At 41.6% G+C, this 23,786-nt stretch overlaps 1 protein-coding gene across 1 annotated transcript in view; it reads right to left on the minus strand.

Annotated features, from left to right (window-relative positions):
* RORA (RAR related orphan receptor A) overlaps positions 1–23,786 on the minus strand; it is a 539,659-nt gene that overhangs the window by 389,227 nt on the left and 126,646 nt on the right. The gene's annotated exons all lie outside the window — the stretch shown is intronic.

The raw sequence follows: 23,786 nt of genomic DNA on the forward strand, positions 1-23,786 counted from the left end.
GCCTGGCTGTTTGGGGAGGCAGAGTTTCCCCTAGTCTATGATACCCGCTGCCCATAAAGGAAAGGGGTTCTCTGTGGAAATGGGACAAATTACCACCATCATGCCAGAAGACTAGGCCCCCACGGAGGAAAGGAATGAAGGACTAACTATGGACACTGATCAAACCCAGGACTCTCAGGTGTGGTGAGATTAGACTCACAAGGGTGCATTCAGGACTGTTTGTTGTTTTCCAAACACTCCATAGCTGTTTAAAAGTAAAATGTCTGTGGGTAAGAAATTTCTTTGCTAAGCCGCTAATTCTTTGCTTGCCAGCCTGCCACATTGTCTCTGAAGGGGTTAATTGAGATGCTCTGTGTGCCCACAGAAATGTGGGACTCTCAGGGAATGTATGTAAGCAACTGAGGGCTCAGGAGGACTGAGGCACGTGTTCTGGGTTTTCCAGTGGCCAGACTGCAGAGCCCCACATTCCCAGAAAGAGGGGCAGACATGGGGTCAGGATCAGGGTGCATGCCTTTGAGACCCAGATTGTTAAGAACAGTTACCTGGCTCTGCCCCGACCCAGTTGGTTTAGGAGCAGGTGGGATCAGTGATTCGGTCTGCCCACAACAGACTGTTGTCCTTCCAGAGGGGAACGGAGCCCAGCTGTGACACTAGGGTTTTACTACTGCTTTGTTTTCCCTGGCCAAATATACCAATATAGCTTTCCTCAAGAGACACTGGTGTTTGTAACATATACAGATTAGTAATATTTACGATCTGCTACTAAATACATGGGGAGGGGGTGGAAAACATGCTAGGGGAGGGGACACGTTACATTTGCTGCTACCTTCAAGTTATGCATAGCTTCCTTCACACAGAATAATCCAGGTTCCACTACATCTGAACTTCCTTCATGAAATAAAATCTTAAATAGCCTGCCAGGAATCTCCACAGGGGGCAACTTCTCACCTTCTCAAATCCAGAGCATGAGAAATTAAGTGAACCTTTTGAAAAAGGAAATAATTTTTAACTGGTCTCTCTTCTGAATCCACTCAAATCTATTTGAACTTGGCTTAAAAAAAGATCCATGAGCTCTCACATTATCGGGAAAAATTATATATTTCTCAAGTTTCTTTTGCAGCCACTAACAATAGACACAGAGGACGCAAGAGGGGGGCTCAGAAGCTAGCCAGAGAGGCAAGTGCTTAGAGGAAGTAGCTAATTCTTACCCCCCTTCCTCCCACCAATAATGATTCCCCTACCTTGAGCTTCATTTATCTGGATCAAAAAGCACCAACTTGTGTCGGCAGTTATGGGGTGTGGTTTCATCTACCATATAAAAAGATTTAAACCACTCTGCATAGGAAGAACATGATTGTTTGTACATTAAAAACCTCTGCATCAAACAGAACATCTCCCAATTTTTGTTTTTCAGGGTTATAAGACAAGAGGAGGAAGGAAAATGTTAAACTCCATGGTGAGATCGTTAAAACGCAGACACAAAAAAGATAAATATTCTCCATCTTGTCATGTTAAAATCTTAGGCCATGTCTACACTACGGGGACTATACCAGCATAACTTGTCTCTGTAGCTATGCCGGCAAAACCCCATAATGCACATGCCACCTATACCAATAAAATTACACTAGCTACATTGACCAAAGCATTCTTCTGTCAATACAGTTGTGTTCTACACTGGAGATTGGCTCAGCATAGGTGTGTTGGTCACGGCTGTGGATTTTTCAGATCCCTGACCAACACAGATGTGTCAACCTAACTTTTAAGTGTAAATCAAGCCTTTGGATATGTCTACACTAGAAACGCTACAGTGGCAGATCCATGGCACTGCTGCTGCGCTACTGTAGTATGTAGTATAGACACTTACTACAGCAACAGAAAGCATTCTTTCAGCACTATCCATATTTGTCACAGCCCTGAGCAATGTAGTAAGTCTGTATCTAACTCAGTAGTGTAGACAAGCCCTTCGTTTCCACATCAGCAGGAGAACCATCCCCTTTTGGAAAAAAGCAAGTGCTAATGGCTTGTACATTACAGACCATTGATCTATAAGCACTGAGGGTGAAACTCAAAACTTTCAACAGAAAGAGCTAAAGATGCCATGCCGTAACCGTACACAGAGTCATTAAGGGGTGTTGTGTGGTGACTTAGGGTCCTTGCTGAACTTCCTTTGCATGGAAAAGCAGCTGCACAAAAGGAGGGTAGGTTCACCTTCCAGGGCATGTGGCCTCTTTGAGCAGCCTTGGACTAGGAGTTTTCCAGGTGAAATGTGAAAGGGCTGAGGGAGGAAGATGTCACAGAGTTCGTTAAGCAGTCAGATTTATGTGAAGCCTGAGGGGGAGACAAAAAAGCTGCTTCTGAAGACAGAGCAGTAGTGCCTGATCCTTGAAATCACGTACAGTTTATTACCACTGTGGTTCAAGGGAACAAGTCTTGTGTACATTTTGTAAATAAAAAAACTACACTTAAAAAAAACATGTGACATCTCCAGTTTCTGTACCAAATTGGATACTGACAGGCAAGGCCCTGCATTCCGCTATTGCTCAGAAAAAGTAACAGCCACCCCTGCTCACTCCATTGCTTACTCTCCCCCACCCTCACTCACTTTCACTGGGCTGTGGGTTGGGGTACTGGAGGGGGTGAGAGCTCTGCCTGGGACTGTGGGCTCTGGGGTGGGGCTGGGGATGAGGGGTTTGGGGTGCAAGAGGTGTCTCAGGGCTGGGGCAGGGGGTTGGGATGCAGGAGGGTGTGCAGGCTCCGGGAGAGAGTTTGGTTGTGGGAGCGGCTCATGGCTGGGGCAGTGTGGGAGAGGGTGAGGGTGCAGGCTCTGGGAGGGAGTTAGGACATGGGAGGGGGTTGGGGTGCGAGTTCTGCCCAGGTGGTGCTTACCTCAGGTGGCTTCCGAAGCGGCCGGCATGTCCAGCTCTTAGGTGAAGGGGCCAGGCGGCCCTGTGTGCTGCCCATGCCTGCAGGCACTGCCTCCGCAGCTCTCACTGGCTGTGACGTGGAGCTGGAAATGCCGGGCACTTCCAGGAGCCGCACAGAGGCAGGGCAGGCAGGGAGCCTGCCTTAGTCCCACTGCACCACCAACCAAACTTTTAGCAGCCCGGTCAGAGCTGCCAGGGTCCCTTTTCGACTGGCCCTTCTAGTTGAAAACTAGATGCCTGGCAATCCCACTTCCAATGTTGCTGAGGGTATTTGGAACTCTGCAAGATTAGGCTCTTCCTCTGACTATTTTAAGGTTTGCGAGTTCTTACTGCTGGTTTTGATTTCAAGTCACTTCACCCTTGCCTGGCTTCACTTAGGTGAGCATGCCACATCCCCTTGGACTATAGGGGAAAAGGGACTTGCAGCAGGAGAAAATCTTGTAAAGCCAAAGAAGATATCCACTACTGAGGATGCAGTAGAGGAAGGACTATGTTGTCAGTCTCTGCTCCCATGGGCACCTGCATCACCTGTGGGAAACATCTGCCTCAAAACACATGGCTGCCTATGCCTCCTGTAAAGTAACCAGGGCAACTAGCTGTTCAGTGTCCCATTTATGACCCTCCAGTGCAGACCATGTTGAGCAAGAGCAACACCAAAGGGTTGTGAGACTGCTGATTTCGGTCCCCACCTGCTTCCACTCATAGGGAAGCTCCAGCACCTGCTGTCTTCCTTTGGCAAACTCTGGGCTCGAACACCAGGGGAATTCAGTTCCATGTCTTGCCTGAAAGCTGCACTAACTAGGCAGAGCCCGAGAGCACAGAATGCACCAGGTCAGCACAGAGCCCAAATAATGCTGGGAAATGGGAGCAGAAGACCTTGTGGCCTAGTAGTGAGAGCACTGCCAACTCCCAGAATAACAGTCTGCTAAAGATAAATGCAGTGTTAGCGGCATAAGCAGTAACAGCATCATTAGGAACCCTTTCCTCTCTAAAACACCACTATTTCATGGTGTGCAGTTTAGTTGTACCTGTGTTGGTCCCCAATACTAGAGACATAAGGGGGGTGAGGTAATATCTTTTAGGTTGGTCCAATAAAAGATATTACCTCGCCTGCCTTGTTTCTCTAACAATTCATCATGCACACAAGGGGAGCTAATGACTTTTCTGATATTAAGGATCAAAAATTCCTGAGATTCCTAATAACGGTTTCTGGTATTTTTTTCTGTTTTTTTTTTTTAAACACTAATGCAGGGGGTGGAGGGGAAGACATGAAAAAGCCTTTCCTTACATATTAAAAGGTGCCATAATATTTAGTCTAAACATTGTAAATGAACGGATACTTACAACTCTTTCACACAGTACTTTTAAATCCACTTTAAAAAAATGCACTAATTTTTAAAAAGGTCAACTAATATCAAGCTGCTGCATTCACTAAGTTCTTTAATACGTGGGGTGAATAATGAAATGCCTCTTTACAAAAAAATTAGGATTGCTTCCTTCTAATGCCTTTTTTTTTTTTTTTTTTTTTTTTTTTTAACCATTACTGTTTTTAGATCGCTTTACAAACTGTACAGCCACAGGCTAAGTTGCATTAGGTAACCCAAGATGGCTAAACCTCTTTATTTATGCAATGGGTAAGACGCTTGAACACATAACGTGGTATCATTTTCTTTGCAGTTAAAAGACTGTCATTTCATCACCTTCTAATTATTGAAATTATACCTCTACCACTTTCAAATGCAAGAGTCTTTAAAAGGCACACGTATGATATTTGTGTAGGGTGGTGTGGTAACACAACCTCAGTAATCAAGAGCCTGGTTATTGGTAACACACAAGTCAGTACAGGAACATTTTCCCTCAACTAAACAGATGCAGATGTCATGCAAAAACTGTACGTGAATTTATGTATCTACATGCAAATCTTATGCAAATCCATGTCATCTACAAAGATACAGGTAGTATATGTTAGCCGTGACAGCTCATTGTAAACTATAGGGACATGCTGCTTTACAAGAAGTGATATAAATGATTGAAGTGAGGTGCATGACAACACAAAACATCTTTCTTAATATGCAAGAGGTTCCATCTAGATTATTTTGAAATGCTAATATATTGTGATTAAAAATGCCTTCAAAATAAATAAATAAAAGTAAATCTATAGTATAGATTTACCATAAAAGTATGACAGTCCAACAGTCTTCACTCAGGCAAAACTCATGAAGAGACAGAAGGTAAAAGTAACATGATATGAACAGGGGTAAATGGTGCACAAATATGTGATTAGACAGACACTTTATTATCTCCAAACACCATTCCAGATGCCTCCATACATTCTTACGTTTAAAATACCAAGAATTTTCACTAATCTGTACACAGCCATTATAGCTGTTCTCAGCCTATAATTCATAAAAATCTATTTAAAGTAAAAGATCAATTTTATTTTATTTAAACTAAATACAGTTTTTTAAAGAATGAAACCTATTAAAATTAAATTTGAAACTGGCAACCTATGTTATGGCCTAAACTTACTATACTCTATCAAAATAATTTAAATTTGACAAAAAACTAATATTAAGCAGTGCATGTGTGCTGCCAAGTTCTAAATACAGTAAAACCACTGAACTGGTAGAAGTCATTGATTAAAGCATATGTAACCAGAAGGCTAAACTAGCTGTATGTTGAAGGCTAAACTAGCTTTTCACAGCAGTAGCCTCTTTTCAAGGTGCAAAGAGACTATTTTCTTCATTTCAGTTCATCCAGATAGTTCAGTTAAATGACTAGCTCACTCAAAGTTAAGAAACCAGTTGGGAGTTGAAAAAGCAGGAAAGATTGTTCTACTCTTCCAATCTGTGAATAAAAACTAGATGTGTGAGGATAAGATCTACTGGTTCTAAAAGCTTCATGACCAGAAACAAATCAGAAGCAAAACAATTCACTAACTACAGATAATATGTCCTTTGTTTACAAAATCAGTTAGTTTTAAACACAAAACATGTTTTGAGAAACTTTTTTTTCTTTTGTATCCAGAACATTTAAGTTAGTTTTATTTAATAAAAAAAATTAAAATGCTGGTTTGTTCACTTTAATTGAATTTTCATCCTAACAGAGCCTGACAAAAATCACAAGTAAAAAATTAACTAATTAACATTTAATAGTAAAATGAGAAATGCACCATGCACCATTTTCAAACATAATAAAAATGTAACCTGCAAATCAACATGTTTTAATGGTCACCAATCAACAAAAATCAACCTCTCTTTAGGAACGTAACCAAAGCACAAATCCAAAACACAATTTAAATTCATGGTTGAAATCAAGCTTTCCTTCTTGCTGATTCAAATCATGATTAAAACCAGTGATTTAAATCACTTGGATTTAAATAACTCCACTCTGTCTCTGCCCATCTCCTCCTATTATTATTAGCACTGTGACAGTGCCCAAAGGCCCTTACTCAGAATCAAACTGCCATTATATTAGATGATATAAAAATACATAGTAAGATGCAGTTGCAGCCCCAAAGAGTATACACTGCAAGGTTCTGGTCCGGCGGATGATGTGAATGGAAAGATCTCTGGCTTTCATTTTCTTTAATGATTTTGGTTTCCACACTTTTGACTGTCGAACTTGAGACACTTTGAATGGAGCCTAATTGTCAGAAAGCTCTGAGGACCTGCCTTCTGAAAATCAAATCCCTTTGAGGATGTCTCATGTTGGACAACCCAAACCACTAGCCTCTATTGAAAATTTGGCCTACTATGCCTGCAAGGAGCCCCATTCACTCCCATGAGGCTCCATCAGAGCAGGAGGGTCCTCTGACTTTGAGACTAGTGTCTAAACAGGGAAGACTGACCAAGAGGTCAGGAAAATAACATACAAACAAAGGCAAGAATAATGCATCACCATATACTTGGGTTAATTTATTTTAACATACGTAGTTTAAATTATTTATGATAATGCACAGCATTCTGTAGTATTTTCTGCAACTATAACCTTAGGCATCTCCACAACTCTCTGCCGTTGAAGCTTTGAGAAGTCTGACAGATCAAGCAAACAAATACAACCAAAACCAGCTCTCCAGACATTTGTGGTTGGCAAATGTCTGGAGAGCTGGTTTTGGTTGTATTTGTTTGCTTGATCTGTCAGACTTCTCAAAGCTTCAACGGCAGAGAGTTGTGGAGATGCCTAAGGTTATAGTTGCAGAAAATACTACAGAATGCTGTGCATTATCATAAATAATTTAAACTACGTATGTTAAAATAAATTAACCCAAGTATATGGTGATGCATTATTCTTGCCTTTGAATTATTGTTCATTGACTTAATTCTTAATTTGCCAGGTAACAGTAATTCACAATGGGTCGAATGCTCCAGGTGTAACTGATGGCTATGTGTGATGTCAGGAAGGAATTTTCCCCCAGGTCAGACTGGCAGTGACCTTTGGGGTTTTCAGCTTCCCTTGCAGCGTGTGGGTACAGATTGCTTGACAGGATTATTGGGGTATATTTCAATCAATTCTCTGCCATTGCAATGCACCTCAGTCCCTGGCCATGGCACACAGACATAGTCTAGACTCCTTTGTGCTATAATATTTTGGTGTAATTTCAGTTGCTGGCATTAGTGTGTGGGTCTTGGTGGCCTGTGATATGCAGGAGGTCAGCCTAGACCATCTGGTGGTCCCTTCCCGCCTTAAACTCTATGCCTCTGATTCATTGAGAAAAAACAAGGATCTGCTATGTGAAGAGAATGAGAGCATATATTTCTTCATCTATTCAAAGGACTGAGTACTTTCAGCAGGTACTTTTGCTGGGACTACTTTTTACTCAGTATGCCAGAGAATGCAATATGAGACCAAGTGTATGATAAACTTTACTTTCAGCTGTATTTAACTAGTAACATCAATATGGTCAAGCTAGACACTTGACAACATTGTATTATACACCACTATAAGATTCTGCTTTTTGGGGGTGGGGTGGGGGGGGGAGTTAACCACGAAAATAGCCAGTAATGAAATTCATTGGGCTACAAAAGAAAAACAGTAGGACATTTGTTAAAATACTATAAACAAAGATTATAAACCACTTAGCAAAGTGAGAAGATATTCATTTGGCCACATAATAAAGTAGAATGGAATCTCCTGCCACTTAATGTTTGCCTGCATTCTATTTCTGCATGTCCAGAACTCCAATTCTATGGATGACTTGGTATGAAAGAGCGGTATACATAAGGCACAACAGAAGGGGGATAGGTTAAGAAACTACAGGAACCATTTATGTATCATCTAAATGAGGATGAAAAAGTATGAAGAGCATGATGTATGTTCTTGTTACATTTAGTTTTGTTTAATCATAAGAAGAGCTAACAACTTTCCTTCCAGTTTAGCATAGGATTAATCTTCAACTCATCTTCCCTCCCAACTTTCTGCTTTTGGGGAAGTGCAATGATGATTCTGAATTGAATCCTGGTATGGCTAAGGGGTAGGAAGAGAAAGTGTATGTACAGGATTTGTCAAAATATTTTGGAATATAGTTTGTGTAAAATCTATAAGTCCACAGGCTGAGTTGCTAGTACAGTTATGTATTAAGTTATGTGCACAAATACTTGATGTGCATTTATGTCTTCAACAGTTGTCTATACCTAGGTACAAAAAAACTCATTCTAAATATTAAAAACAAAAAAAGAAAGGATAAATTTATAGGACTTTCACTGTAGCCTGTTGCAGACGTTTGATTGTGATGTTAGCAAACCACCCTGTCATGCATTTTCAATATACTACAATATTAATAGTCATTTCATTTCCTGCTTAGTCAGCAAAGACTTTTAAAAACTGTTAGTAAGAGACTGAGATCCTTGGGGCAGGAACTATTGATACAGTCCAGGCAGACAAAAGAGGAAGAGAAGGCAGGCATTATCAACCCATTTCACAGATGGGGAACTGAGGCAAAGAGAGGTGAACTGACTTGCTCAAAATCACCCAAGAAGCCCGTGGCTGGACCAGGAATTGAACCCAAACCTCCTGAGTCCCAGTGTCTAATCCAAAGACCATCCTTCCTCCTCAGCACTGGTGTTTTTTAGAGAGAGACATTCTTACAGAATGTTCTTAAAGAATGCATGTGAAAATGAAAATGACATAAGTCAATGTACAATTATGTACATTTCTTGGTCTGTGGTCCACAGATTTGCATATTTCTGTATACATTGTAAAAAAAAATACTAATGTGGTATTATTCTTATCACACGCATCATTCTGAGACCCTAAAAATACCATTTATGTAGACCAATGGTACTTAAGTTTTCCTCCTGGGATGCACAATAGATCGTACGTTCCCATAAATTAATATTTATACATATATACACACACAGACATTTATACAAACTCAGTTTTCCTACTGTAAGTTTTAAATATTGTTTATTTTCCACAGAAGGCTGTTTTTAGTAGCTGGCTAAAGGTTCCTGTTCTCAGGAAGAGTTTCATAAGGTTGGAGTAATGGTGCAGAATCTACGTAGGGATGCTAATTTATCAGTCATTACATTATTTACTGAGAAATGCTGTACTATACTCAGCTTACCAAGTTTCAGTATTATATATGGAGGTGCTCTTTGCTACTTTAATAATGTAGCTGAGCTAAATCTTGTCAGAAGAAAATAGATTTTGGAAATTTTTAATTTAAGTTTTATATTAGAACGATCTGCTATTGGAGGCGGTACATAAATACCTAGAGCGAGCACACGTCCTTTCTCTAGAGGTTTCTGACTTTGTCTCGGTGAAATAATGAAAGAAATCAGCATCACTGCAGCCATTAATGAAATCATGAGCATATTAGAATAGTTATAGCTCCCGCCTCACTCTACCACCCAAATCCCAGTTCTCCAGACTCCAACATACAAAGAAAGCTGCTGCCAGCCTTATTGCATATACAAAGCTGCAAAGCCATATCTACCCATCCTCAAAGACCACTAAATTCCCATTCATTTCAGGAACTAGTTAAAAAACTGCTAGAATTCCTTGTTTTAAAAATGTCTAGAGGCTTGTACTAACCTACCTCACACATCTTGCTTCCCTCAATTTGCTCCCCTCTGCTTTCTCAGACAGCTTTCTGGCGCCACACAGGATATGGCCTCTGTTGGTGCAAGTGCCTTCACCCCTGCAGTTCTTGCAATATGACATAGCTTTCATTTACTGCTCTGCTTCATCAACTCTCTAACTCACTTCACATCTTAACTAAAGACTGGCTTGCTCCCTTGGAAAACCCAGGACTGGAAGAATGGGTTGGATTGCACGTCTGGGGTTAATATCACCTATGTGTGGCGTGGAGCAAGAAAGTGGGGTTAAAAATAAAGAGTCCTAAAAATGAAAACAGCTGAAGTGATTAAAGACTTTCACCCTCAAAAGTATATCAACCCCTAATACCCTAGAACACATGGTCTGTTCTTTCTACTAGTCACACAACTCTCAAGCAACAAGACTGACACCTGACAGAATCATGTTTGCTTCTGCTTCAGAGAATCAGACATTAGACTGGTTGGTAAAGACGTAACAGCAAAGCCTTGAATGAAGCAATAAAATACCCTGTACAGTACGTTTCCTTCCATTTCTTTCATTATCCATCTTTAATTAAAAAAAAATTAGAAAAAGGTTACTTAGCCACTTTTGAAGTACAAAAATACCTGCCTCCAACACAGAGATCTAATTGTATTCCTTTCAACAAAGCAACCAGTTAACTGCAGTAAAACAAAACAAAGATTAAAATGATAAAGGTGGATGTCAGAAAACATTCCCAGAATCATATATTTTTAAAGGCATGCTGGGAAGAGAGAAGGGAAACCAAAGCAGAGAAAAATGCCAGAAAAGAAGATAAATTTATTTAGCAAAGTCACAATGAGAAAGGGGAGATGAGAGAGAGGAAAAAGGATGTAGTGTCCAGGGAAGGAAGAAGGGGCGAGTGGAAACAGCTGGAATTGTTCAGCTGTGTCAACATTCGGCTGTTTCACAGATTGACTAGCAAAGTGTCATCTGAAACCAATTACATTCCCAAAACCCCATGGACCCAGTTCATAACATTGATTAATCCACATTGTGAAAATGTCCCCAAGCAAAACTAGAACAGCTGTCAGACCTTGGAGCTCAGAAACCGCATTTGACTTAAAAAGCAACTTTTATACCAATTTTTGTAATGTACAGGAGAAGACCTTCTTAAGTGTTAAAAAAAACCAAAAAACCCAACAACAAAAACTGAATTGGTAGGAAAAATCTGTTGAACATTAGACCCAGGACAACACATATCGCCAAGGATTGAACACCTGCTTGAGAACCAATAATACCTTAAAGATTACCTTTCTTCCCCTAGGGACTGCTATTTAGTTTGTGAAGAAAATAAACTTTTTTGTCCCCATTTCAGGTGCACTGAATACCCCCTTCAGGCACACCAATGGTGTTATTCAGAAATGATCAATTGTTCTTACAAGGCAAAATAATTTACCTAATTGTAGTAACTTATTCATTTATGAGCAAAGTGTCAGGTCAGGATGATGCACATACCAGCAGAACTATCACCCTCAACTCCATCCCTTGAATGCTGAGCTGTGCACCATTCCCAAAGCACTTTGCAGAACATCCAACAAAAGCCTGCCTGTTCCCTTGCACAACAGAAGCACACCATCTCTGCTGCTTAGGGCTCCTCCTCAGCCCCAAAGGCAGCATAAAAATTTGCACTTTATATTTTGAGAGAGAGAGATCAAAGTGGGCACATTCTGATTAAATCTTTCTGGACTACAGAAACAAACTAGAACAAACAGGAATGCAATGTGGTGCCTGGGTGTAATTAAGGTGAGGATAACCAAAGAGAAAGTGGGAGGGACAATTGTTTTTGTCTTTTATAACTCTGCAAAGTACAAGACAGGTAAAAAAAAGGAAAATCTATTTCATTACTGTATTAATCAAAGCATAAATTATAATTTAATTTTTATGTGGAGATATAGTCTATTGTTCATTCACAAATAAAAGCTGTTCTAAAATAGTTTTAATGAATATGAAGGCTCTTTCAGCTACTCCACGGAAGGCTCTTTCAGCTACTCCTGGCTGTGGTTCGCCACTCCAGGCCAATGGGGACTGTGGGAAGCGGTGCAGAATGAGGGATGTGCTGGCCGCGATCGGCCAAACCTGCAGATGCAGCAAGTAAACAATCCAGTCCAGCCCGCCGGGGTGCTTACCCTGGCGGGCCACGTGCCAAAGATTGCTGATACCTGAGCTCCTCTCAGAGACCTTGGACTTCAGCTGCAATAGTCCTCCTGCAGTTCCATCACCAGAAATTACTGTCAGTATGTAACACCAGGAGAAATTTTGTGCCATGCTTTTATTTTTGTTACTAAATGTTGGAACTAGAATTAGTAAGAGTGACATATGAGCAATGGAACATAAGTCAACACAAGCAGCATAGTTCAATCACATTGCCATACTCTGTACTGTTCCAAGATACTGTTGAAGTGACAATTCACTATTCCCAATGAAACGTCTTATATTGATGTAACTCACTTACTATGCATCTTTTGGACAACAAGACAGCTCATAGATTCAACAAGAGATGCACAAGAAGATCTTTGCTTTGCCACACAGGTCTCTCCTAGAACTTAAAGGAATACACTCAACATAACTTATCAGATTCCTTACCATAACGAGACAGTTACCTATACAGCATGGAAGGGTTTGAGGGGTGGAAATCAAACATACTGGAATTCAAATCTTATTTACCTTTCATTTGGTCCCCTCCTTCACTCCCTGTTTCTTTCCTTTTTGCTACTGGAGATGTTAATTATCATAATTTATTATTTTAAACATTGGCTCCCTGACCCATTTTGAACATTAATATTTTATTGAATTTTCACAAATAGACCAAAAAATCCCTCCCCGCAAAAGAGGAGGTTACTCACCCTGTGCAATAACTGACGTTCTTCGAGATGAGTGTCCCTCTGGGTGCTCCACTCCAGGTGCTGGTGCGTACCTGCGCCTTCACTTGGAGATTTTTACAGCAGTACTTGTACCGGTTGTGCACGTGCAGAGCCTGACCCCCCACTTTGAGTGTACCTTAATAGTACGCGTGAGTGAACAGTCTCCTCAGTTCCTTCTCTACAACGGAGGCCACCCGAACTCTGAAGTAGAGGAGAGGAGGGTGCTGAGTGAGCACCCACAGGGACACTCATCTCAAAGAATGACAGTTACTGCACAGGCTGAGTAACAACTTCTTCTTCTTCTTCTAGAGAGAGAGATGTCCCTGTGGGTGCTCAGCTCCAGGTGACTGAAAAGCAGTGTATCTCAAGGAGGTAGGGACTTCGGATTTGGTAGGAATGCAGTAGATAATACAGGTCTGCCTAATCGTGTATCAGAGAGAAGGCCTTGAGTAAGAGCATAGTGCTTAACAAATGTGTGTTCAGAAGTCCAAGTGGCTGCTTTACAGAATCAGCCAGAGGAACTTTGCATAGAAAAGCCATGGGGGTAGCCACAAATCTAGTGGAGTGAGTTCTGATGCCTGCTGGAAGCGTAACTTTCTTTATCTGAAAACACACTCAGAAATCCAGTTTGAAAGTCTCTGGGTAGAAATAAGTGTCCCTTTGGAGCCCTCTGCAATGGAGACAAAGATCTAGAAGAGTTCCTAAGGGCTTGGTTCTATCCAAATAGAAGGACAAAGCCCTGCCTACTTCTAACGTATGCATTGTGGATTCAAAAGAGTTTGTACGTGGTTTAGGAAAGAGGGTTGGTAGGTGTATCGGCTTATTGATGTGGAATGACGAATGCACGTTTGGAAGAAATTTGGGGTGTAGTTGGAGGATAATCTTGTCCTTTACAAATAGTGTATAAGGTGGGTCTGCCATGAGAGCTGCTATTTCTCCTGCACATCTGGCAGAGGTGATTGCCACTAAGAATGCTGTTTTCATATAGAGGTTTAAGAGGGAGCAAGTGGCTAGGGGCTCGTATGGTTGTTGAGTTAAGCAGGATAATACTAAGTGAAGGTCCCACGGAGGAGTAGGAGGTTTAATGTCTGGGTATAGGGATTGGAGTCTGAGAAAACGTTTGGTGATTGGAGCAAAGACAGAGGTATCATCGATTTTGTCATGAAAAGTTGTAATAGCAGCTAAGTGGACTTTGATGGAGTTGAAAGAAAGGCCTAATAAGTAGTCAAGTATGGGCAGAAGAGGTGCAGAAGTAGGAGGAAGATGTTTAGTTGAACACCATGTGTGAATCACTTACACTTTTGGAGATATGTGGTGCGAGTAGATTGTGTTCTGCTATATAGGAGCACTCTTTGAACTTGTTCAGAGCATGCTAGTTCATTTTGGGAGAACTGTGTAGGAACCAAGCTTTGAGGTGAAGCACAGGCAGGTTGGGGTTAAGAAATTGGCTGTGTTGCTGCGATGGGATGTTCAGAGTGAGGGGCAACAAAATCGGTGGGCGAACTGACAGTCTGGTGAGGGATGGAAACCATGGTTGTCTGGGACATGACGGGGCAATCAGAATTACTGTGGCATGATCTGTTCGTATCTTTGTCAGAACTCTGTGGAGAACTGGAGAGGGACGAGGAGGGTGGGAAGCAAGGGAGAGGAAAGAGATGGAATAGCCAACTGTGACGACCTCTAAAGCCCACTTGTCGGTGGTAATATTTCGCCATTGATGGGAGAATGGGAATAGGCAATGACCAAAAATAAGGGCAGGTGGTGTAAGCGCTGAAGTGGGAATATTGTTTTCTATACCTTTGACCAAGGCTTCAGATTTGCTTATTGGTGAGAGGGGGTTAAGACGCTGCCGAGGAGTTGGGACAGCAGCATTGGTATCTGGGGCCTGGTCTACACTACGAGGTTAGGTCGAATTTAGCTGTGTTAGGTCGATTTTAAAATGAATGCGTCCACACAACCAACCTCAACTTCTGTACTCCTCCCCTGATGAGGGGATTAGTGCTAAAATCGACCTTGCTGGGTCAATTTTGGGGTAGCGTGGACATAAATCGATAGTACTGGCCTCTGGAGCTATCCCAGAGTGCTCCAATGTGACCGCTCTGGATAGCACTTTGAACTCCGATGCACTAGTCAGGTATACAGGAAAAGCTCCTGGAACTTTTGAATTTAATTTCCTGTTTGGTCAGCATGGTGAACTCAGCAGCATTCAGCAGCACAGGTGACCATGCAGCCCCTCCAGAATCACAGAGGGTAGAATGTTTCTACACTCCCCCTATCATCTCCTTCCCTGAGGTTATCGCAGATTAGAAGGCGAAAAAAACGCACTTGTGATGACATATTTTCTGAGCTCATGCAGTCCTCCCGCACTGATAGGGCACAGCTTAATGCATGGAAGCATTCAGTGGCAGAGGCTAGGAAAGAATTATGCGAGAGCAAAGAGTGGAGGCAGAACGCGATGCTGAGGAAAGCCAGTAAGAGCACAGACCACTGCTGCATTCACTGTATAACCGCCTACCCTCCTCCCCATGTCCCATAGCCTCCTCACCCAGACGCCCAAGAACACAGTGGAGTGCCTCCGGGCACCCAGCCACTCCACTCCAGAGGATGGCCTAAGCAACAGAAGGCTGTCATTCAAACAGTTTGATTTTTAGTGTGGCTACAATAAGCAATAAGCTCCTCCCCCACCTCACCTGGGCTACCTGGTCCGTTATCTCATTTTTTTTAATTAATAAAGAAAAAATGCATGGTTTCAAAACAATAGTTACCTTATTTCGAAGGGAGGAGGGTGGTTGGCTTACAGGGAATTACAATCAACAAAGGGGGTGAGTTTGCATCAAGGAGAAACACACACAACTGTCACACCATAGCCTGGCCAGTCATGAAACTGGTTTTCAAAGCCTCTCTGATGCACAGCGTGCCTTGCTGTGCTCTTCTAATCGCCCTGGTGTCTGGCAGCTCAAAATTGGACGCCAGGCAATTTGTCTCAACCTCCCCCGCCCCCACCCACCATACACGTCTCCCCTTACTCTCCCAGAATTCCAATGGGCGGCGAAGACTGCGGGAACTATAAGAGAGCTACCCACAGTGCGCCACTCTGTAAGTTGATGCTAGCCACGGTCATACACAAGCGACTGTATATAATCAATTTCTAAAAATCGACTTCTATAAAATCCAGTTAATTTCGTAGTGTAGACATACCCTGGGTCTCTGACGCTGCTCTTGTTGCTGTTGCTCGTGAGATCTATGGAATTGCTGGGTGTATGTGGGGCATGGTTGCTGGTAAGGCTGATCTGTATATTGTCGCCTTCTGGTCTTATGGGTTTGAATTCCTAGAGACCGGAGAGTTGCCCTGGAGTCCTTAATGGAGTGGAGAACGTCATTTGTGGTGGAGGCAAACAATTTGTCACTGATGAAGGGGAGATCCTCAGTGGTGCTCTGGACCTCCCGGGGAAAGGAAGAGTATAAGAGCCATGACCCTCAGTGCATCACGACTGCTGTGGCAGTGGACCGTGCTGCAGTATTGGCCACATCAAGGGCAGCTTGAAGAGCAGTATGGGAGATGATTAGTCCATTGGAAACTACGGCTGTAAATTGTTGTTTCTTTCTTCTGGAATATGATCAATGAAGTCCGTGAATTTATTGTAATTTTTGTGGGCGTACTTTTCTAGAACAGCTGTATAATTAGCAATGAGAAACTGCAACGTGGAAGAAGAGTATACCTTATATCTGAGCAGCTCTAATTAGCAATGCAAAGCTGCAACATGGAAGAAGTGTATATGTTACGTCTGAGCAGATCTGATCGCTTACAGTCCTTGTTAGAAGGGGTGGAGAGGGGAAACTGGTGTTTGTTCTTTTGGTTAACTGCATCTACTACCAGAGAGTTTGGCGCTGGGTAAGTAAACAGGAATTCTGAGCCCTTGGAAGGTATAAAGTACTTTTGGACCCCTCTCTAGCCCACAACCAGGTCCTTCCCACTCCACCAGTGAAGTGAGTCTCCACCTACCTAGCTCCCAGACCTTTCATCAGGGCCAGCTGGCCCCTAACTGGGTGTGACCACACTTGTGGCTGCCTATCGAAAGCTACTGTATGAAGCAACAGTTCTGTAGATGGCCCCAGTGACAATGAACTGTCAGACAAGGGTGATCTTATTCAGAAAAAAATAATGCTTAGATCCGTTATAAAAAGGGAAAGACGTGTTTGGGTACAATGAAAGACTGTGGCATACGTAGTAGGAAGAGGTCCTGAAACATAAGCCCTTGTATGAGGCATGAGGCCTGGGCTCTAATAGCGGTCAAAGGTTTGCTAATATAAAGCAAAGTCAGGCTGTGAGCTAGGTAGGGCCTGCTCATAGAAACTGGCAAGAATAGGGCTGATATTGCAGAAACACATGTTCCTAAGAAGTGCTAGGTACAGGCCATGCATGCATACATATTCCAGAAGGATGGTACCAGAACATCTTGATACCAACACATTCTCCAAAGATAACAGGAAAACGCTGATGGATAGAGATGTTTTGATTGAACCAACAGATATGAGGTAAATGGGCAGTGATTAGCTATGTCTGAAGGGGCAGTAACTAACCACATCAGGGAGTGGCACCTAACTACGTCAGAGGGGCAGTACATAACTTGTTTGTTTTGGAGTATAAAGAGGCATCTCAGAAGGAGTGTCTTTGTCTGGCCTTGGGTGGTGGAGGAACAGACAGTCCCACCATTCACTGTGCTGGTCCACTGTAACAGGCATACATGTAGTAGTGATCCTGTAGAGTTTGTGGGATAATAGGACCGTGCCTCATCAACAATAAACCTGGCCAGGCGCCTTTGTACCTTAATAGATCTTGTGGTCATTGCGCAGTTCGCTTGAGGTCTGCCATACCAGCTGTCTGCGCAGAGCTGGGACAGCAAGCTGAAAGAACACACACATGCAGCCAAACATCTAACAGCATATACTGAAACATCCCAAGTCACTCAGTTTATAAGGTTTATCTTTTTCCATCTAAAAAATCTCTCTTGATTTCTTTTTATTACATGCAGAGCTGTACAAGTATTACTTTCTCATTACATTTCAAGTAGCCATGGCATATAGATCTTTTATTCTAAATCATCCTTTGAAGACAAAACAAAGGCAGCAGGGGGCAACTGCCACAAGCCTTACACCAGGGAAACGACATGAGTAATTCGAAACAGTTGTCTCCAGACCGCTGGCCTCTGTCCCCTTCTACCACACTTCAGCCACTAGCCTTCATCAAGCTCCAGGAATTTTCATACACGCCAAATTGCAAAGAAACAGCCAGCTTCAAACAGCCCTCATTAAATGATTGCATTTATTTTATTTTATGCCCTCCCTTCCCCTACAGAGCAACAGAGAAGGAGTAAGCTTGAATGCAGGAAGCAACTGTTGGCCAAGCTTCTGCCTTATTCCCCAAATCCACTAGAGTTCCCTAACAGAATTTGAAATGGCTCACAGCCAGCATACAGACTAGACTAGACCAATGTTTTTTAGACAGTAAGAAATGAACAGGCTGGCAATGGTCAAACAGAGGTGAGAGCTAAGGAGGAGGCATTAACATCATCGATTTGTTTTTTATTCTATTTGCTGTTTAGGAATAATTCCATACCTTACTGCAAGGACTCAGATGCAGAAATTACTCATCAAGGATTTAGCAGAGTGAAAATTTTGCTCATGTTAAATTTTTTTTAATAGCAAAGCTACCTTTGTACTGAAGCAGGGAATGTGCTATCTCCAGCCTCAACATATATAAGTTCTACAGTTACCTTTCAGAGCAGTGCCTGTGAATTTAGCCTTGCAACATCATTGAAGGTCAGTGAGAGCCACACTTCTGTGCAAGGCTCAGTAACCATATGACTGATTTGGGGTTGGAGCTTTGGGGAAAGAACTCTCAGACCCAACATGCACCTTGGTGCAAATTGCACATTGCCATGTCATACTTCTTCCAAGGACCACTGCTGGAAACTTTTTAGGCGCTGCTCATCCATTTTTAAATAGGATATTGCAGCCACCTTCCACCACAGCAACCATTGCCTTGCTGCCTTTCTGTTACTGAATGTCCTTTACCATGGTTTATGTGCTTCTATCACAGCTTTTTATTTACCTAGTGCCTGAAAGATAATACTGATTGATTGATGAAACGTTGTGTATGGAGGAGCAAAGGGGGGAAACACACTGATCACTATGTGTGCAGAATTTAAACTAAAACCATGATAGATATACACTCTAGGGCTTCTGGAATTCTGTAAGCTTTGCTACACTGGAGGCTACACATCATCATTAGCCCCACAGCTCTGGAATCCTGTGTAATCAGTAAAATTTTCTGCAGCATCTTTTTGTCAATATGAAAGAAAATTGTCTGAACACTTCCCAGAACCCTGGGAGACAGGCACCAAGGAAGATAGTAAAAGACGTAAGCTATTTCATGCAATTCCTTTATTCATTCAGCACCAAGCTATACTATGCATATATTTCGCCACTCTGGCCTCTCTCTTGGTCTTAGTTGGATGGAACAAGCCATTTCACATGAAGAAGTAAGGAATTGTAGAAATCCTCAAGCAACCCTGAAGTGCCAACATGAAACCACATTCCTAAGTAGAGCAAGATCTATTTGTTTGTTGAGCTTTCAAACCAGGCTGGCTTCCTAGTTTACATTTCAACACAAGCCAGCTTTGGTACATATATAGGTTTTCTGGAGCAAGTGTTATTAAACACAGAACTCACATGAGGACTCCAGATTTTGCAATGGTTGGAAAAATCTGTTCATCTCATTTTAGATTTAATAGCACCAGAAAACAGCAATGCCATTCACCCACCCAATTTCTCTTCACCTTGGGCGCATACAGATAGCTGTCATTTGTTAACCCATTAGTACCAGGACTTGGGATTTCTCAGTGTCAAAAGTTAATTTCCAAACATCCTTAACACAAAGAAATGCCAAACTTAAGGGCTCATTTGGACTCATGTAACACTGAAATAGACAGTCACATTTAACTACAGTTTTTGCCCCTTATGCTAAGCTGCTTTCAAGGGAGGAAATTTTCAGGGAAATGAGGAAAAAAAATGATCCTTGAAGAAGTTTCTAAAAGCTCTGAAGGTTAAAAAAAATACCCTAGTCATATTGTTTGCTATAAAGTCAACACATAAATGCTGTTATTTTCAGCACTGATGGAAAATGTACTTCTACTAACACTTCTAACCACTACACTTGTAATACAGAGATACTGCCCATAGTACACAGACCTTTTATTTTAATCTAATAAACTCTTGAATAAGTCCTGCAAGAGGAAGGAATCTATTAATGTCTACATGCCCATGTGAAATGCCTTCAAAATAGCAGAATTCACTTTGCACCCACTATCACCCTGCTGTAAAATATTCTCTTACTATTTTTCTTTTTTTTTTTAATGCTCATCCTTTCGCATCTCTTTCAAATCTCTCTCATCCTCATCTGACTGATTTGGGTCTTTTTTTTAAACCAAGTTTTAGTTATATAATATACATATTTGAAGTGAAATCCTGGCTCCATCCATGTCAAGGCTACAGCCTCATTGACTCCAGTTGAGCCAAAATTTCATTCTTGATATCTAATAAATCAATCAGCTTTGTGCCTTACTCTGTCACTGGGGTAGACACCTGAGATCATTGTACAACTTGCACATTATTGATATATTCTCATGCCATATATATACCCATACACTATAACAGACCATGCCAGCACCCGATTTTACACTATCACACCACACCTTGCTATGCAGCCACTGCCAGCTGTTTCAGAGCACAAATCTCTCCCGCTACACCACTATATCTGTGACTGCTTCCAAGCATGTTATTGCATGGAATGGGTTGATAAGAATGATGAGTCATTGCACACAAAAGCAATGTATACGGTATGCCTTTCTGGGGAAAGAGATTGAGACATTCGCCAATATTTGTTCACTAATCCCACATTATGTCACCAAGGCAGAGCAAATTTGAACTATGCCTTTCATTCTTGCTTAAATGGAGATAGCATTATACTGCCAACTTATCATACAACTAAAGGAAGGTTGACTGTATATATTATGTGCTGTAAACATTTTGTTCACCAGTGTGAGGAATGGAACTACTGGAAGAAGTGTGGACTGTTCTTGGGGACAGATGTTCATAGCAGAACAGTTATATTTCAATGAGTTTACAGCTTTGTGAAATATATTTTAGCATCTGACCTTTCTGAAATGTACACTACCTATTCAGTGGCTGGCAGCCTTGGGGTGTGATTCTTGCTTGTGCTGGTAAGTACGAGTTCTGTGTTCAAATTCCAGGGAAGCCCTCCAGGTGGAAATAAAAATCTACAAGGTTGATGCGGGAATTACTGAGTGAAATTTTATGGCTGGAGTTATGCATGATAATCATAATGTTCCCTTCTGGCCTTAAAACCTAAAGTATATTAATCTATTCAGAGATTAAAGCACTTTCTCGTCCACAGACAACGTTCCTTTTTTGCATTGTTTGTCTTCTGCCAGTAGTTTTAACAATCTGTTTATAGGATTTTTTTCTTCTTCCTGGCTGGCTGAATTATCCCCAAGCCTCTCTAAATCCTCAGCAGCAATTCCCAGTGATTGCACTGACATGATGATAATGGTGGAACGGCGGCTCCCCAGCTGCTAAATTCAGACAGAGATCCTCTGGGGCACTACCTTTTTAAAAATGTATTTATTATTGAAGCCATTCCGCTATACAGGGAGGCCAGTCGGATTTTACAGCAGGCAAGGAAGGATTTTAAAAGACAGAGGTAGTAGGCAAAACGTTCCTTTCTCCCATTCTGCTTTGCCATCCCACCAGCACTTAATTTGTAACAAAAGAGGTGCTGGGACTCATGCAATTCTTTTACATTTATAACGGATGCAGCAAGCCCAGAGGTGCCAGGGCTATGAACTACTAAGCCTAGAGATGCCAGGGCTCAGCCCTGGCAAGCCTTGGCACAAATTAAGCTCTGTATCCCACATACTTAATAGAAATCTGTTTCAGCAGCCCTGTGCACTGATGCCACCAATCACATCACTGAACAATCAGTGCCAGAAGCAAGAATTTCTTGTTCATTCCTCAACAGGTACTGGTTCTGAGAAGTGCCAGTACAGCATTGGCTGGGATGAGCAAAGTAACTTTTAGTGTCACTTTTTTATTGTCATGCATTATGCTAGATTTCCTTTTTTCAAAATTAAAGAATTTTACCTTATTATTTTTAACCTATGATCTTGATTCTCAACTCTTCTACATTGGACTTACATAGATAAACTGTGACATCTAGTCGAGATACTTGCATACAAACTTGATAAAGCTGTGAAAAGCCAAATGATATAAATCAACAAATAAGCAACTGTTTAGAGATGCACAAGAGATCTCTTCTTTTGGCAGCAATCATTCCACAGGTGGCAAAGTTCTCAAGGTAATTCAGGTCCATGTAATGTAAAAAGGAAGCAAATATTGCAGCATATGAATATTGCAGAAAGCATTGGTACATTCGCAATAATCCTAACTGAAGTACACAAAATATTTCCTGCACCCCTTCACGGAACAATTGAAAAAAGTCGCAGATGTTACATATTGTAGCTAACTAATTTATTGAATATATTTTTCAGATTCAGTGTGAATGGGGTTGCAGAGCCCTTGCCAATAGCTGAGATTTAATTTATTTATATCACTGTTCAGTCGTATCCCCGTATTTAAGTCTGTAAAAGTGAAGTCACTTTTTGGCACTGAAGAAATGCAAAAACAAAAACAAAAAACAGCCAACCAGAAACAGCAGAACATTTTTTAACATCCTATAAAATATCCAAGTTCACATAAGCTTTTTAACCAGGAACAAAACTAACAGCAACAGTAGGCCGGTGTTACTATAATACAACAGTTCAAACCATTCACTTTGTGATCACTCCTAAATACAACATATAGTAGAGGAGCAAAATATTATTTAACATAGACAAAAGAGCTTGTTCACCAGGTTTTACTCCTGGGGGAATTCTGCACCAAAATGTTAAAAATTCTGCACCAAAAGATTAAAAAGTCTGTGCACAATATTTAAAAATTCTGCATATTTTATTTGTCAAAATAAGGCAATATAATTACACTGGTTTCAGTTATTTTGGTAATTTATTTAAACTACAATACAATGGATGGAGAATGGGAGTGGGGAGCATTGGAGGAAATCCCCAACCCCCTCTTTGTCTGATAAAGGTTTGACCCTTTACTTCTAGTTATTATTCAACAAATTTATGCAGCCATATGCTCAGTGTTACATCATAGGCAACTGAAGAGCAAGTGAGGGCTGGGGAATCAAATTCACAATTTATTTTGGCTACTGGCCATCTCCAGAAAGGTAACATACAGTTCATGGAGCACATTTTGATAGGAATTTTTTTTCAGTCCAAAACTTTAGACCAGTTCTAATCACTAAAGCACCATAAGCATTTATAAGGCCATACCGTCCTTTACACCACTCTGGCCATGTAAAGGAGCCTATTTACACCTGTTTTATACTCCTGGGGGAATTCACAAAGACAATGGGAATAATTCACTAAGCAGGAAGGCTGCTACATTCTGCTCTGCTTGAGGGGACAGAGCCTGCCCCAAACCTACCTCCTCAGAAACACCTCAAAGCCCTGCCCCTCCACGCCAAATGTGCCATAATAACAAGCAAGAAGGACACAGTATCTCTCTCTCTCACACACACACACACAACTGCCCAGCCCCTCCCTTCGGTGATTTATGTTTCTACTGGCTGCTTCAAGCACCTGACCTGACGGGGAGGAGCACATGACTGCTTTTGTGGCTTCCCTTTGCTTCCCCATCAAAAGTCATTTTTCTGCAGGGAAGCAAAGAAATCTGCGGGGAACATGAATTCTGCACATGCAGAGTGATGTAGAATTCCCCC

This window comes from Gopherus evgoodei, chromosome 10 (assembly GCF_007399415.2).
Source record: "Gopherus evgoodei ecotype Sinaloan lineage chromosome 10, rGopEvg1_v1.p, whole genome shotgun sequence".
NCBI lineage: Eukaryota > Metazoa > Chordata > Testudines > Testudinidae > Gopherus > Gopherus evgoodei.